The 13,936-nt window shown below is 46.5% G+C and overlaps 1 protein-coding gene across 6 annotated transcripts in view; it reads left to right on the forward strand.

The window, feature by feature from the left end:
- TRIM63 (tripartite motif containing 63) overlaps window positions 1-13,936 on the forward strand; it is a 60,082-nt gene that overhangs the window by 24,751 nt on the left and 21,395 nt on the right. The window contains exon 1 of one of the 6 annotated variants that reach the window (XM_063631145.1): window positions 6,023-6,316. The exons of the other annotated variants lie outside the window; for them this stretch is intronic. The gene's annotated coding sequence lies outside the window, so the exon portion shown is untranslated. Of the gene's footprint in view, window positions 1-6,022; window positions 6,317-13,936 lie in introns of those variants that run through there. 6 annotated transcript variants of the gene reach the window in all.

A 13,936-nucleotide genomic window follows, 5' to 3' on the forward strand; every position in this document is an offset into this window, starting at 1 on the left:
TATTTGGATTACAGTCGGTAAAAGGTTTACTTAACAACAATAACAACAGCAACAAAAGCTCTACAAGGAAGGAAACTTTATCATTCCCATTTTATAGATGAGGAAACTGAATCTCAAAGAAGTAAAATCACTGGCTCAAGATACAGTACAGCCAGGTGCAGTGGCTCATGCCTGTACTCCCGACTACCCGGAAGGCTAAGGTGGGAGGATTGCTTGAGCCCAGGAGGCAGAGGTTTGCATGAGTTGAGATCGTGCCATTTCACTCTAGCCTGGGTGACAGAGCAAAAAAAAAAAAAAAAAAAGATCAGGGCCAGGCGTGGTGGCTCACACCTGTAATCCCAGCACTTTGGGAGGCCGAGGCAGGTGGATCACCTGAGATCAGAGGTTCAAGACGAGCCTGGCCAACATGGTGAAACCCTGTCTCTACTAAAAATACAAAATTAGCCGGGTGTGGTGGCACACTGCCTATAATATTCCCAGCTACCTGGAAAGCTGAGGTAGGAGAATCATTTGAACCTGGGAGGCGGAGGTTGCAGTGAGTTGAGATCACGCCATTGCACTCCAGCCTGGGCAACAGAGCGAGACTACGTTTCAAACAAACAAACTAAAAGATCATACAGTAAGTGGTAGGGCTGTGGGTCCAGAGCCTGTGTGCTTAAGCACAGCTCTGAACCACAGCTGCTCACTGCCAGACCCATTTAAGCACTTGTTATACAGTAGCTTTTTATTATTATTAACATTTAACATTTTTGTTGTTTTAAAAGCTTTTTTCTATTTTAAATAATACTTCAGGGTATATCTTTGGCCATTTCTGGCTTTTCTCTGGTGTTAAATGATTTCCTTTGGATACAGTCCCAAGAATAGAATTAACTGGGGAAAATAGGGTCCAGAGAGTTGATGTGACTTACTTAAGGTAAGTAGTGGTGCTTGGAGCAGGGCCACCATGTACAGTTATATAGATTATTCACTTCACTTGATCTGGGGGTAAGTGGGCTTCCCAAGGGAGCTCAGCCTTGGGCAGGGCTTGAATGGGCAGAGGGCAGGGGGTATTCCAAGTAGGGGACCATAGAAGGGGAGAACGAGGAGGGTGCAATGGAGAAATAGTGGGAAATCAGTTCCAACGAGCAGACAGTCGGAGACAGGATTTTAGGAGACAGGTGGGACTGGATCATTCATTCATTCCATAAACGCGCTAAGCTGCATTGTATGCCAGGCGCTATTCCAGGAGCTGTAGATAGCAGTGAACAAGCTCATCCAATCCCTGCGCTTATGGAACAGATACTGTCTTGGGCGGAGGGTGGGGACAAACAACTGACAAATAAATTGGGTAAAATATAGATTGTGATAAATATTGAGAAAGAACCAAGCAGGTGCTCAGTCCAGGAGTAATGGGACAGGGCCTATTTAAATAGAGTGGTTAAAGAAGGCTTCTTTGAAGAGGTTACATCTCAGCTGAGGAGGAAAAGACTATTCTAGGCAGATCACACAGCATGTGCAAAGGCCCGGAGGTAGGATGCTGCAGAGACGGCATTCAAAGCCATGCAGAAGAGGGTCTTGAGGGGTTGTAAGTTTAGAAGTCATTTCAGACAGCCTTGAGCAAAGGATTCTTTCCCTACAACCCCATCCCAGCTTTTTTCTTTCTCTCTCTCTCTTTTGGAGACTGGGTCTCACTCTGTTGCCCAGGCTGGAGTGCAGTGGTGTGATCTCAGATCACTGCAATCTCCGCCTCCTGGGCTCAACCAATGCTCTCACCTCAACCCCTGCAAAGTAGCTGGGACCACAGGTGTGCACCACCATACCCAGCTAATTTTTGCATTTTTTTGTAGAGACGAGGTTTCGCCATGTCTCAAACTCCTGAACTCAAATGGTCCTCCCGCCTCTGCCTCCCAAAGTGCCGAGATTACAGATGTGAGCCACTGCTCCCGGCCTCCAGTCTGATCTTTCTTCCGAGTTCAGCTGTACTTTTCCATCTGCCTGCTGGTTGACCCATAGAACAGTCACCTCAAAGTCATGTGTTCTTCCAAACAGCTCCCCACCTCCCATCTCCTTCTAAATCTCTACACTCTCCCTTGACTGTTGCTGAGCGCCTTGAATCTTCCTTCCTCATTCTCTCACTTCTGTCTCTTCCTTGGCCACCTTCCTAGACCAGGGAGGCAGCCAAGTACCATAGTGTGATAGGACCACACACAAGCACTTTGAAAGTACTCAGACCTGGGCACAAATCCCAGCTCTGCCATTCAGTTCATTTCACAGGGTCTGGGTTTATTGGTCTGTGTAGGGAAGTTGTACCTTGCTGGTGGCTGGAGAGTAAGTGAGATGATGTTGGAGGTGACAGCAGCTGGCACACAGTAGGTATTTGATGAGTGACAGTGCCTTGCCCTTTCCCTACCAACCTTGGGGAACTGTCTTGTTTTCCTCATAGCTTGGCTCTTTCTGTTTGGGAAGCAGAGAGGTGGTGGAAGTTCTTGGGTAATCATTGACTCCCAAAATATCTCTCTGGGGGAACCAAGATCTCCAATATCCCTTTTCAAAGTATTTTAAACAGTTAGCTTAATTTGCAATCATAATACTATCATTAACTGAGTGTTTATTACCTGTCAGTTACTGTGCTAAGTGCTGTGTATATTTTCTCTTCTTTCATCCTCATGACAACTCTGTGAAGAAAGTTCCATTATTGTCTCCATTTTATAGTTCAGGAAACTGAGGCTCAGAAACATGAATTGACTGGCTTAAAGTTACATAGCTAGTTAAGAAATGAAACTGGGACTTGAACCTATATTTATCTGGCACCAAAAACCTGAGTGCGTGATCACTAGACCATCCTGCCTCACAGCCTATCTGGCCAAAGTAGGGAGAGTCAACATGTTTCATTTCCTGCATGGCTAGAAGCTCAGAGAAGTGAGAGGTTTGTTCAGAGTCCCATAACGGACTGGACACTAAGCCAGGGTATGGTGGGTCTGGCCCCAGGTCCCAAACCTGCCCCAGCAGAGAAAACTGGGAGGTCTGAGACTTCAGGGCAGCTTGGACCTTCCTCCTAGAGCTGGATGGCCTCTCCAGAACAACCGAGCCATAAACACAAGCAGCTCTTTCAACACGACACTGAGCCTGAGTCACTGAGTATTTATAGATGGGCCTCTTCTCCTCGCCTCAGCTTTGCCAGGATTTATCAGGTTCACTTGGGGTTTGGAGGGTGACAACCTGTTTATCATCCAAGGTACCCAAGCAGGATGTTGGGACATTCTCCGAGAACGAGATCTGGAGTCCTGCCTGTGTTTAGACCTGGCCTGACCCCCCACACCCAGACTGAGGCAATTCTCCCTATCCAAGTTGTGCTCTCTTCTACCAAATGCTCCCCATGCTTACCCCATCACAACCTTATATACCTAGGGAATTCATGGTCTCAGGTTAAAATGGGACAGAAATGCTGCTTCTTTCAGGAAGACATCCTGGATTGATCTAGGAAGGTTAAAAACTTTCGCTAACCCCACTGCTCTGAGGAAGTAAACTCTCTCATTGGTCAGATAATTAAATTAATCATAATAACATTTGCTAAGACTGGGAGGACAAGGTGGGAGGATTGCTTGAGGGCAAGAGTTCGAGACCAGCCTGACTACATAGCGAGACCCTGTCTCTACAAAAAATAAAAAGAATTACCCAGGTGTGGGGGCGCATGCCTGTAGTCCCAGCTAGTCGGAGGCTGAGGCAGGAGGATCACTTGAGCCCGGGAGGTTGAGGCTGCAGTGAGCTGTGACTGCATCACTGCACTTCAGCCTGGATAACAGAGACAGAGAGAGAGAGAGAGAGAGAGAGAGACCCTGTCTCAAAAAAAAGTAAAACAAACATTTTCTAAGGACATTCTATGTACCAGATACCATGCTAAGAGTTTTAACATTACCTTTTTTTGTTTTTAAAGATGGGGTCTTGCTCTGTTGCCCAGGCTGGAGTGCAGTGGTGCAATGACAGCTCACTGCAGCCTCGAACTCCTGGGCTCAAGCGATCCTCCCGCTTCAGCCTCCTGAGCAGCTGGAATTACAGGTGTGTGCCACAGCACTCGGATTAACATTACCTTTTTGAATCCTCACAATTTTATAACTTAAATATTAATTTAATATCATCTTTACAGATGAGGAAACTGAGGCTTACAGAGGTAAAGTAACTTGCCCAAGCCACATGGCTTTCCTCCTAGTATGTAGCAGGACTGTGCTCAAAATCTACGTTTTCCTTGGTTCAGTGGTCGAAGCTGTAGGTAACCTTGGACAAGTTACTTCACCTCTGAACTCAGTTTCTTTATCTGTAAAATGGAGACACTAATACCGACAGTTGTACAGACTGAACAAACCCAGTACACAGCAGGCTCCCAACTGCCGACTGCTGTCCCACACCCGCTAAATTTGTTTGTTCTAAGTTGCTTAGGACAATCAGCCAGGCCACATCTGGCTCAACTCTGGGGACTTGAACCTGGGACCCGGGCTGTTCCAGCCACCCCTGCTCCTCTGCCCCTACTCTTGCCATCTCCTTAATAGCCATCATGTCCCGAGTGACTCAGAACACAGGGGCGGGGTGGGTGAAGGGGGCAGGGGAAAGTAGGGTGGAGAGTGAGTAGGGGGATTGGGGGTGTTTGTGTACAGAGGCACAGTAGACAGACCTGGCTCTTGCTCCTGGGATCTATTTTGGCTGGGGCCAGCCTCCAGGCTGCTGGAAGCTGGAGCTGGAGGTGTCAGTGCTGAGTTAACGGAGTGGCCCTTGGGGCCAGATTTAGTGGTTGAGTTCTGACCCCAGAGGGTGGCTTAGCTGCGGGCACTGGGCCAAAGCCACTTCTGTGATTCCTGCCGTGGGGTTCTGCGTCTTTGTACAGGGCACCGTGCTCCTTTCTGCTGTCTTCACCACGCCCTCCCCAGCCCAGTGCAGAGCCTCTAATTTGAGATTCAGATAGATTTGGGATCAAGGCCTGGCTATTCTACCTACTAACATTATGACCTTGGTGTCCTGAGGGTTGTGATGATTAATTGGTGTGTCCAGATAGGGCTGTTTTCCTCCCACTTCCCCCAACACCACTGGGGCCCATGAGACCAGGGCTAATTCTCATGTCTTCATCCCACCTCTCAGGGTCCACTCCCCTGGCCTTGACCTGCCTGTTCCAGGGCCCCCAGGGCTCGCCTTGCATGGTGCTTCCAGAAACTCTGATCCTAAGTGGGCCCTGGCCTACCCAGGGCTGTGCCAGGGCCCAGCTCTGACAGAGGTGAGGGCCCAGTTCTGCTCAGCTGTGGCTCAAGTTTCCTGCTGGGCCTCATTAAATGGGCTTATTAAGGAGCCTTTAGAGGGCCTCATTAAGGAGCCCTGGCTCCTAGTTTTTAACAGTTTGGAGATTTCTTTCCATCTATTTTCTATGCCTGTACCACATATTTGATACATACGTGTATTTACATACCCATGTATAATATTTTTTAAAAGAATAGGATCAGATTACATTTAATAGGCATGTGTTTTTCTGTTTGTGCCTAACAATATATTGCTGACATCTTTTGATATTGGTATTCAATATGGAAAGCTCAATGTCCATTGTTTTAAAATTGGAGGAATATTTATGTATATATAATAAGTATTTATTTTTCTGCATGGACATTTGGAATGCTTATTGGGGTATGCTTTTTGTTGTTTTTGTTTAGTAAACTTTTTCTTCAAGTATAATATACATTCAGAAAACTACACATTGCAATCCCAGCACTTTGGAAAGCTGAGGTGGGTGGATCACTTGAGGTCAGGAGTTTGAGACCAGCCTGGCCAACATGGTGAAACCCCGTCTCTACCAAGCAATACAAAAATTAGCCTGTAGGTCCAGCTACTCGGGTGGCTGAGGCAGGAGAATTGGTTGAACCTGGGAGGTGGAGGTTGCAGTGAGCCGAGATCGCGTCACTGCATTCCAGCCTGGGTGACAAGAGTGAAACTCTGTTTCAAAAAAACAAAATAAGTACACAATTCCTAAGTGTACAATTCAAGGCATTTTCTTTTTTTTTTTTTTTTTTTGAGACGGAGTCTTGCTCTGTCGCCCTGGCTGGAGTGCAGTGGCGCAATCTCGGCTCACTGCAAGCTCCGCCTCCCGGGTTCACGCCATTCTCCTGCCTCAGCCTCTCCGAGTAGCTGGGACTGCAGGCGCCCGCCACCACGCCCGGCTAATTTTTTTTTGTATTTTTAGTAGAGACGGGGTTTCACCGTGGTCTCGATCTCCTGACCTCGTGATCCGCCCGCCTCGGCCTCCCAAAGTGCTGGGATTACAAGCGTGACCCACCGCGCCCAGCCAATTCAAGGCATTTTCAGAGTGAGTATACCTGCATCACCCACACCCGGGTCAAGAAACAGGCCATCACCAGCACTCGCAGGGGCCCCATGCTTCCTTCTGGCCTCCTCAAGGATAACCAGCTTCCTGAATGCTGACAGCTCAGATTCGTTTTGCCTTTTTCAAAGTTTATATAAACAGAATTATACAGGATGTCCTCTTTTGCTTGACATTCTATTTATGAGCTTCCCTCATGTTGTTACGTGTGGCAAGATTTGTTTATTCTAATTCTGTATAATATTCCACTAGGTGACCATACGGCAATTTATTTATTTGTCCCATTGATGGGCATTTGGGCTGTTTCCAACGTTTTGCTACTGCAAACAAAATTGCAAAAACGTCCTGGTGTGTAAATAGCTCTCTATATCTGCATATCTGTATCTATCTATCTAATTATGTCTTTCTGTTATCTTTCTAGTTTTTTGATAAGATAGAGTCCTCAGAATATAATTGCTGAGTCACATGTATGCACAGTTAACATTTTTCTTTGTCAGATTGCACTCTCCTCTTCCCCCAGGGCCAAGAGCAGTGCCAGTGCCCATGTCCCTACCGCTCACTGAGCTTAGATGTTATTAATCTTTAACACTTTTGTCTATTGGATCAAAGAAAAATCAGATTTTGTTGTGGTTTTAATGTGATATTTTTAAATTAGTGAGGATGAGCACTTTTTTTTCGTTTTTGTTTTTGGGGACGTTGACATTTATTCTTCTGTGAATTGCCTTTTTATATCTTTTGCTTATTCTTAAAATTTTAACATATTATGGATTTTGACATTTGGTCTTTTCATGTCTCTAGTGTTTTCCCCCCACCAGCTTTGTTTGTGAAGCAACTGCTGGTTTAAATATAGTTTGTTTTCCTCCTGCTCACTGTTTGTGATCTGGCTAGTCCCTGAGGGTGTGTGTGGCAAACCCCAGGTTCAAGCTGTGGGGGTGGGGAGCGGCAGGCCAGGTGGGTGGGCAGCTGAGCCCCCAAGACTGTCTCCCAGGGGTATAAACAAAGGAACATCTGGGTCAGCACTGAACCCTTGGACTTGGAGTTTGCCCCAGAGGCTTCCCCTAGTCCTGTTTCCAAATCTTCCCAGTGGCACGTCGGGCCTCACTGTCAGTGGAGAGAGCCTCTCACCCAGCCAAGGGGCCAGGCGGGAATCAGGGGGCGCCAGGGCCTGTGTTAGCACCAGAGAAAGAGGGAAAGGTTAAGAACAAGGACTAAACAGTCAGCGCTCTGAAGTCAAATCCTGAACCCTCTGAGTGCAAAGCCTGATGAGTCTGCTAAAATCCCACAGCTTGGGTGGCTTAAACAACAGAAATTTACTTCTCACAGTTCTGGAGGCTGGCAAATCCAAGATCAAGGTGATTTTATTCTGAGTTCTCTTCTCTTGCCTTGGAGGTAGCTACCCTCCTGCTATGTGTTCACATGGTCTTACCTTGCTGTGTATGCATAGAGAATGGGAGAGAGATGCAACCGCCCAACAGGTTCGCCTTGCCTGCTGCCTAGACAGAGCCGATTTGTCAAGACAGGGGAAATGCAATGGAGAAAGAATAATTCACGCAGAGTCGGCTGTGTGGGCGACTGGAATTTTATTATTACTCATATCAGTCTCCCCTAGCATTCGGGGATGGGAGTTTTTGAAGATAATTTGGTGAGTAGGGGCTCTGGAAGTGGGGAGTGCTGATTGGTCAGGTTGGAGATAGAATCATAAAGGGGGTCAAAGTCAAGGTTTCTTGCTGTCTTCTGTTCCTGGGTAAGATCGCAGAACTGGTTAAGTCAGATTACTGGCCTGGGTGGTGTCAGCTGATCCATCAAGTGCGGGGTCTGCGAAATATCTTAAGCACTGATCTTAGATTTTACAATAGTGATGTCCACAGGAGCAATTTGGGGGAGGTTCAGACTCTTGGAGTCAGAGGCTGCATGACCCCTAAACCATAATTTCTAATCTTGTAGCTAATTTGTTAGTCTTACAAAAGCAGACTGGTCCCAACAAAAGAAGGGGGTCTTTTCAGGAAAGGGTTATTATCAATTTTGTTTCAGGTCAAACTAAATTCCTCCCTAGGTTAGTTTGGCTTAAGCCCAGGAATGAACAAGGACTGCTTAAAGGTTAGAAGCAAGACGGAGTTGGTTAGATCTGAAATCTTTCACTGTCATAGTTTCCTTAGTTACAATTTTTGCAAAGGCGGTTTCAGAGAGACATAGATACAGCAAGAGAAACAGAGAGAGAAGAAAGGAGAGCAAGCTTTCTTGTGTCTCTCTTCTTCTTTTGTTTTAAAGACGGGTCTCTCTCTGTGGCCCAGGCTGGAGAGCAGTGGTGTGATCATAGCTCAATGCAGCAGCCTCCAGCTCTTGGGCTCAAGAAATTCTCCTGCCTCAGCCTCCCAAGTAGCTGGGACTACAGGTGTGTGGCATTACACCCAGCTAATTTTTTTTTTTTTTTTTTTGGTAGAGACCAGGTCTGTTCTATTGCCCAGGCTGGTCTCGAACTCCTGGGCTCAAGTGATCCTTCCGCCTTGACCTCCCAAAGTGCTGGAATTACAGGCGTGAGCCACCATGCCCATCTGCCCAGCTGCCCAGCCTTATGTCTCTTCTTATAAGGGCACTAATCCCATTGGACATACTTTCATGAACTGATCTAACCCTAATTACCTCCCAAAGGCCCCATCTTCAAATACCTTCACATTTGGGGTTAGGGCTTCCATATGTGAATTTTGGGGGAACACAAGCATTCAGTCCATCACAACACCCCAGTCCATTTCTTAGAAGTGTAACTTTAAGCAAGTCACCTAATCTTAGTGTGACTCAGTTTTCTCATCTGTAAAATGGGGATGATAGTGGTATCAATGTCATGAATTAACACATGAATTAATACCTATAAAACACTTAGAACAGACTGTGATGGCCTCCAAGATAGAGCTCAATAATTCTTGCCTCCTGGTAATCAGGTCCTGTGCAGTTGCCTCCTGTACTGTATCAGGGTTGGTCTGTGTGTCCAATGGAATACAGTGGAAATGATAGTGTGTGACTTCTCGGGCTAGGTCATAAAAGATAGTACCACTTTTGTCTTGCTCTTTTGGATCACTGGCCCTGGGGGAAGCCAGTGCCATGTTATAAGGATGCTCAAGCAGCCCTGTGGAGAGGTATGTGTACTTAGGAACTGAGGCCTTCCACCAACTTGCCGGCCAGGAGCGTGCCATCTCGGTAGTAGATCCTCCAGCTCCACTCAAGCATTCTGCTAAACTCAACTGCAGCCCCAGCCTATATATATATATTTTTATTTATTTATTTATTTTTTGAGACAGAGTCTCACTGTGTTGCCCAGGCTGGAGTGGCACTATCACAGCTTGCTGCAGTCTTGACCTCCTGGGCTCAAGCAATCCTCCTACCTTAGCCTCCTGAGTAGCTAGGACTACAGGCACGCATCACCATGCCCAGCTAATTTTTTTTTTTTTTTTGTAGAGACAAGGTCTCTTTGTGTTGCCCACGCAGGTCCCAAACTCCTGAATCAAGCAATCCTCCTGCCTCAGCCTCCCAAAGTGTTGGTATTACAGGCTTGAGCCACCGCGCCCAGCCCCAGCCAACATCTTGACTACAACCTCCTTAGCGACCAGATCCAGAACCACCCAGCTTAGCTGCTCTTGAATTCCTAACCCATAGAAACTGTACGAGATAATAAATGTTTGTTATTGTCTTAAGCTGCTACATTTTGGGATAATTTGTTATGCAACAACAGATGGTATGCAAGCCATGGGGTTACCCATACTAACTGTTCAGTAAATGCTAACCCGTGTTATTCCCAACTGTGATAATGTTAACAACGTTTGTTAAGTGTCTGCCATGTGTCAAACATGTGCTATGTGCCTGTGCAAATGGACTCCCACTTCTGTGCCATCAGTTTTCAGCAAGGCATAGAATGCTGGGGGAGGATAGTCACCAGGAACCCTTGACTCTCAGGACTAGAAATGCCCACAGACATCATTACTCTACCCATTTGTTGTTTCATAGATGAGGAAACTCACACACACAGGTCATGTAACCTGCCCAAGATAAAACAGCTGATATGTGGAGAAGTCAAAACTTGAACTCAGATCCATTCGTCCTGGGGCAGCCTCTTTGTTGCTCTGCACTCTTAGGGTCCTATAGTAAGGATTTATTGCATTTCACAGTTTATATGTTGCACAGTTTATAAAGCACTTCCAATACTTCATTTCAGGATCATCAATGCAGAGCCCCCTCCTGACCCTACTTGCCTCCATTCGCCCTGGGGCAGTCCCTTTCTCTAAAGACCGCCCACTCCCCAGAGCCCTTGTAGCTGTCCACAAGCATTATCTGGCCCTGGGGACAGTGGGAGGAGGCCTGTGTGGCTCCCAGCCCAGGCCATGAGTGAGGAGGTCCTGGGACATTCTGCTCCCCTTCTGTGGCATGCAGGCCAGGTCCAGTGGACTTTGCCCTGGCACTGAGGGCACTGCTTCATGTCCCATACCCCATAGACCTGCCTCTGCCAACTGCCCCAGCTTTAACCACTAGATCAAATGACCCATTGGTTTGATCCTGTGATTTGGGATGATTCTTCAATGAGGATGACATCAAAGCATGTGATGGGGATCTTAAACCATAAGAAAAAAAACAGTCCCTGTGCCACGCCTGTTCCACTTCCTGAGGGTGCTCCAAGCAGAGGCTTGAGGGGAAATCCAGAGCAAGGCAGGGCAGACCTCACACTCCTAGGGAGGAAATGAGGGAGAACAGGTACACACACGTGAAAAAGATCTGCTCCATGATGTACCAGGGAAGCACTTCCACAAGCCTGAACTATGTGGACATGAAAGGGGAGACCGACAGTGGTTTCCTCTCCAGCATCACCACCCCCTGGGCCTGTGTCATCACTGGAGCACTCCTCTGAGAACTTGGCCACTGGGGCCGTGGAAGGACCATCCAGGATCATCTCCTGTAGATGCTCCATTTGGCGGATGGAGAAACTAAGGGTGGGTGTGGTTTGCTGGGCATCATATTTCAGGTCTCCAGCAGAGATGGAGATGGAGCCCAGGTGTCTGGGCCCTAGGCCAGGGTTTTCTCCTCTGAACCAAGAGGCGTCAAAAAAGTCTCATATCTCTGAAAAGTCCCCTTTCTAGAGACAATTAAAAAAACAAACAAACATAGGCTGGTAACGATGGCTCGTGCCTGTAATCCCAGCACTTTGGGAGGCTGAGGCAGGCAGATCACCTGAGGTCAGGAGTTAGAGACCAGCCTAGCCAACATGGTGAAAACCCATCTCTACTAAAAATACAACAAATCAGCCAGGTGTGGTGGTGGGCACCTGTAACCTCATCTACTTGGGAGGCTGAGGCATGAGAATTGCTTGAACCCAGGAGGTGGAGGGTGCAGTGAGCTGAGATAGCGCCATTGCACTCTAGCCTGAGTGACAGAGAGCAAGACTCTGTCTAAAAAAAGAAAAAGAAAAAGAAAAAGCATAGACTTTGAGGGTTAAACAGGCCTGTTGCAGCTTTGCCTACATGAGCTGTGGGTCGTGGGGCAACTCCACACCCTGATCTGTGCCTCATCTGTAAAACGAGGACAATAAGTATGACCTGTATACTTGAAAATTGCTAAGAGAGTAGATTTGAAGTGTTCCCACCACGAAACAATAAGTATGCACAGTCATGCATATGTTAAATAGCTTGATTTAGCCATTCCACAATATGTACATACATCAAAACATCATGTGTTACACCATAAATATATGCAATTTTTACTTGTCGATTAAAAAAAATTTAAGGATAACCTATTTATGGTTGTGTGAGGACTGAATAAAATAGTGCCTCAAAATTCTTTGTAGATGCCCAGCCACTTGCAAGCACTGAATCAATAAAAAATAGCATTATAATTGCTATTACCCTCCACCTCCCCTTTTTCCTTGCCAGGCCTAGACCATTCTCCCTGATGCCTTGCCTGTCTTCTACCCAGCTGGGACCCTCTTGGGCACTAAGCTTCCTACACTCGTGACACAGACTTTGGGAGCAATTCTAAATGACAGGTCTGTCGCTTAGCTGGGTGACTTTCTACAAGTCCCTTAAGCTTCAGTGCCTGATATGCAAAAATTAGAATCATAATACCCAGAATAATTATCTGACAAATCAATGGCACAGAAGAATGAGAGGGATGATGGTTGTTACAGTTTAAAAGAGATCCATGAGACAAAAACAACAGAGGTCTCAGCCTGAGTGACGGAGTGAGACCCTGTCTCAGAAAAAACAAACAAACAAAAAAAACCTTAATTATTGTTTGTTAACATAATGGCATGGTGATTATGCAACAAAAATCCTTATCTATTAGAAATGCATATTGGAGTATTTATGGGTGAAATGACTTGATGTCTAACATTTTCTTTAACATATTTTAGAAAAGGCCGGGCACGGAGGCTGAGGCAGAGAATTGCTTGAACCCGGGAGGCGGAGGTTGCAGTGAGCCAAGATTGCACCACTGCACTTCAGCCAGCCTGGACAACAGAGTGAGACTCCTTCTAAGAAAAGAAAAGAAAAGAAACGAAAAAAAGAAAAGAAAAGAGGCTGGGTGCAGTGGTTCACGCCTGTAATCCCAGCACTTTGGGAGGCCAAGGTGGGAGGATCACCTGAGGTCAAGAGTTTGAGACCAGCCTGGCCAACATGGTGAAACCTCGTCTCTACTAAAAGTAAAAACAAAATTAGCTGGGCATGATGGCAAGTGCCTGTAATCCCAGCTACTCGGGAGGCTGAGGCAGGAGAATCGCTTGAACCTGGGAGGTGGAGGTTGCAGTGAGCCAAGATCATGCCACTGCACTCCAGGCTGGACAACAGAGTGAGACTTTGTTTCAAAAAAAAAAAAAAAAATTTAGAAAAAAGAAGCATGGGCCAGGCATGGTAGCTCACGCCTGTAATCCCAGTAGCTTGGGAGACCGAGGTGGGCTGATCACTTGAGGTCAGAAGTTTGAGACCAGCCTGGCCAACACGGTGAAACCCCGTCTCTACTAAAAATACAAAAATTAGCCGGGTATTGTGGCATGCACCTGTAATCCCAGCCACTCAGGAGGCTGAGGCAGGAGAATTGCTTGAACCCAGGAGGCAGAGGTTGCAGTGAGCCGAGATTGCACCATTGTACTCCAGCCTGGGCAACAAGAGCAAAACACTGTCTCAAAAAAAAAGAAAGAAAGAAAAGATAAAAGAAGTGTGTGGGAATATTGGGGCAATGATGAATGAGTTAAGCTGGGTTTGATTACATAAACTCATTATACTGTTCTCTCTAGTTTTGTGTGTTTGAAACTTTCGTTCATAAGGAATAAAAATAAATGAAGCGACTTGCAGAGAGGGAGGCAGTAAATGTAGTGGTTAAGAGCTCTGGGTCCGGACACACCACTGGTGTTCCATAATTGTCTCTTCATCTGCCAGTACTATAGTCTTACGGTATGTTCTTATAACTGTAATGATGCTGGCTTATCACATCCTGATTCTGATGCTGGCTCTGCTACCCACTGCTGGGGGACTTTGGCTGTGTGACTTATCCTCACTGGGCCTCTGAAGCTCACCTGCAAAACAGGGAAAATTATGATCTCTGCTGTACCAAGTTATTTGGAGTACTGAATGG

The sequence above is a fragment of the Symphalangus syndactylus genome, chromosome 22 (genome assembly GCF_028878055.3).
Source record: "Symphalangus syndactylus isolate Jambi chromosome 22, NHGRI_mSymSyn1-v2.1_pri, whole genome shotgun sequence".
NCBI lineage: Eukaryota > Metazoa > Chordata > Mammalia > Primates > Hylobatidae > Symphalangus > Symphalangus syndactylus.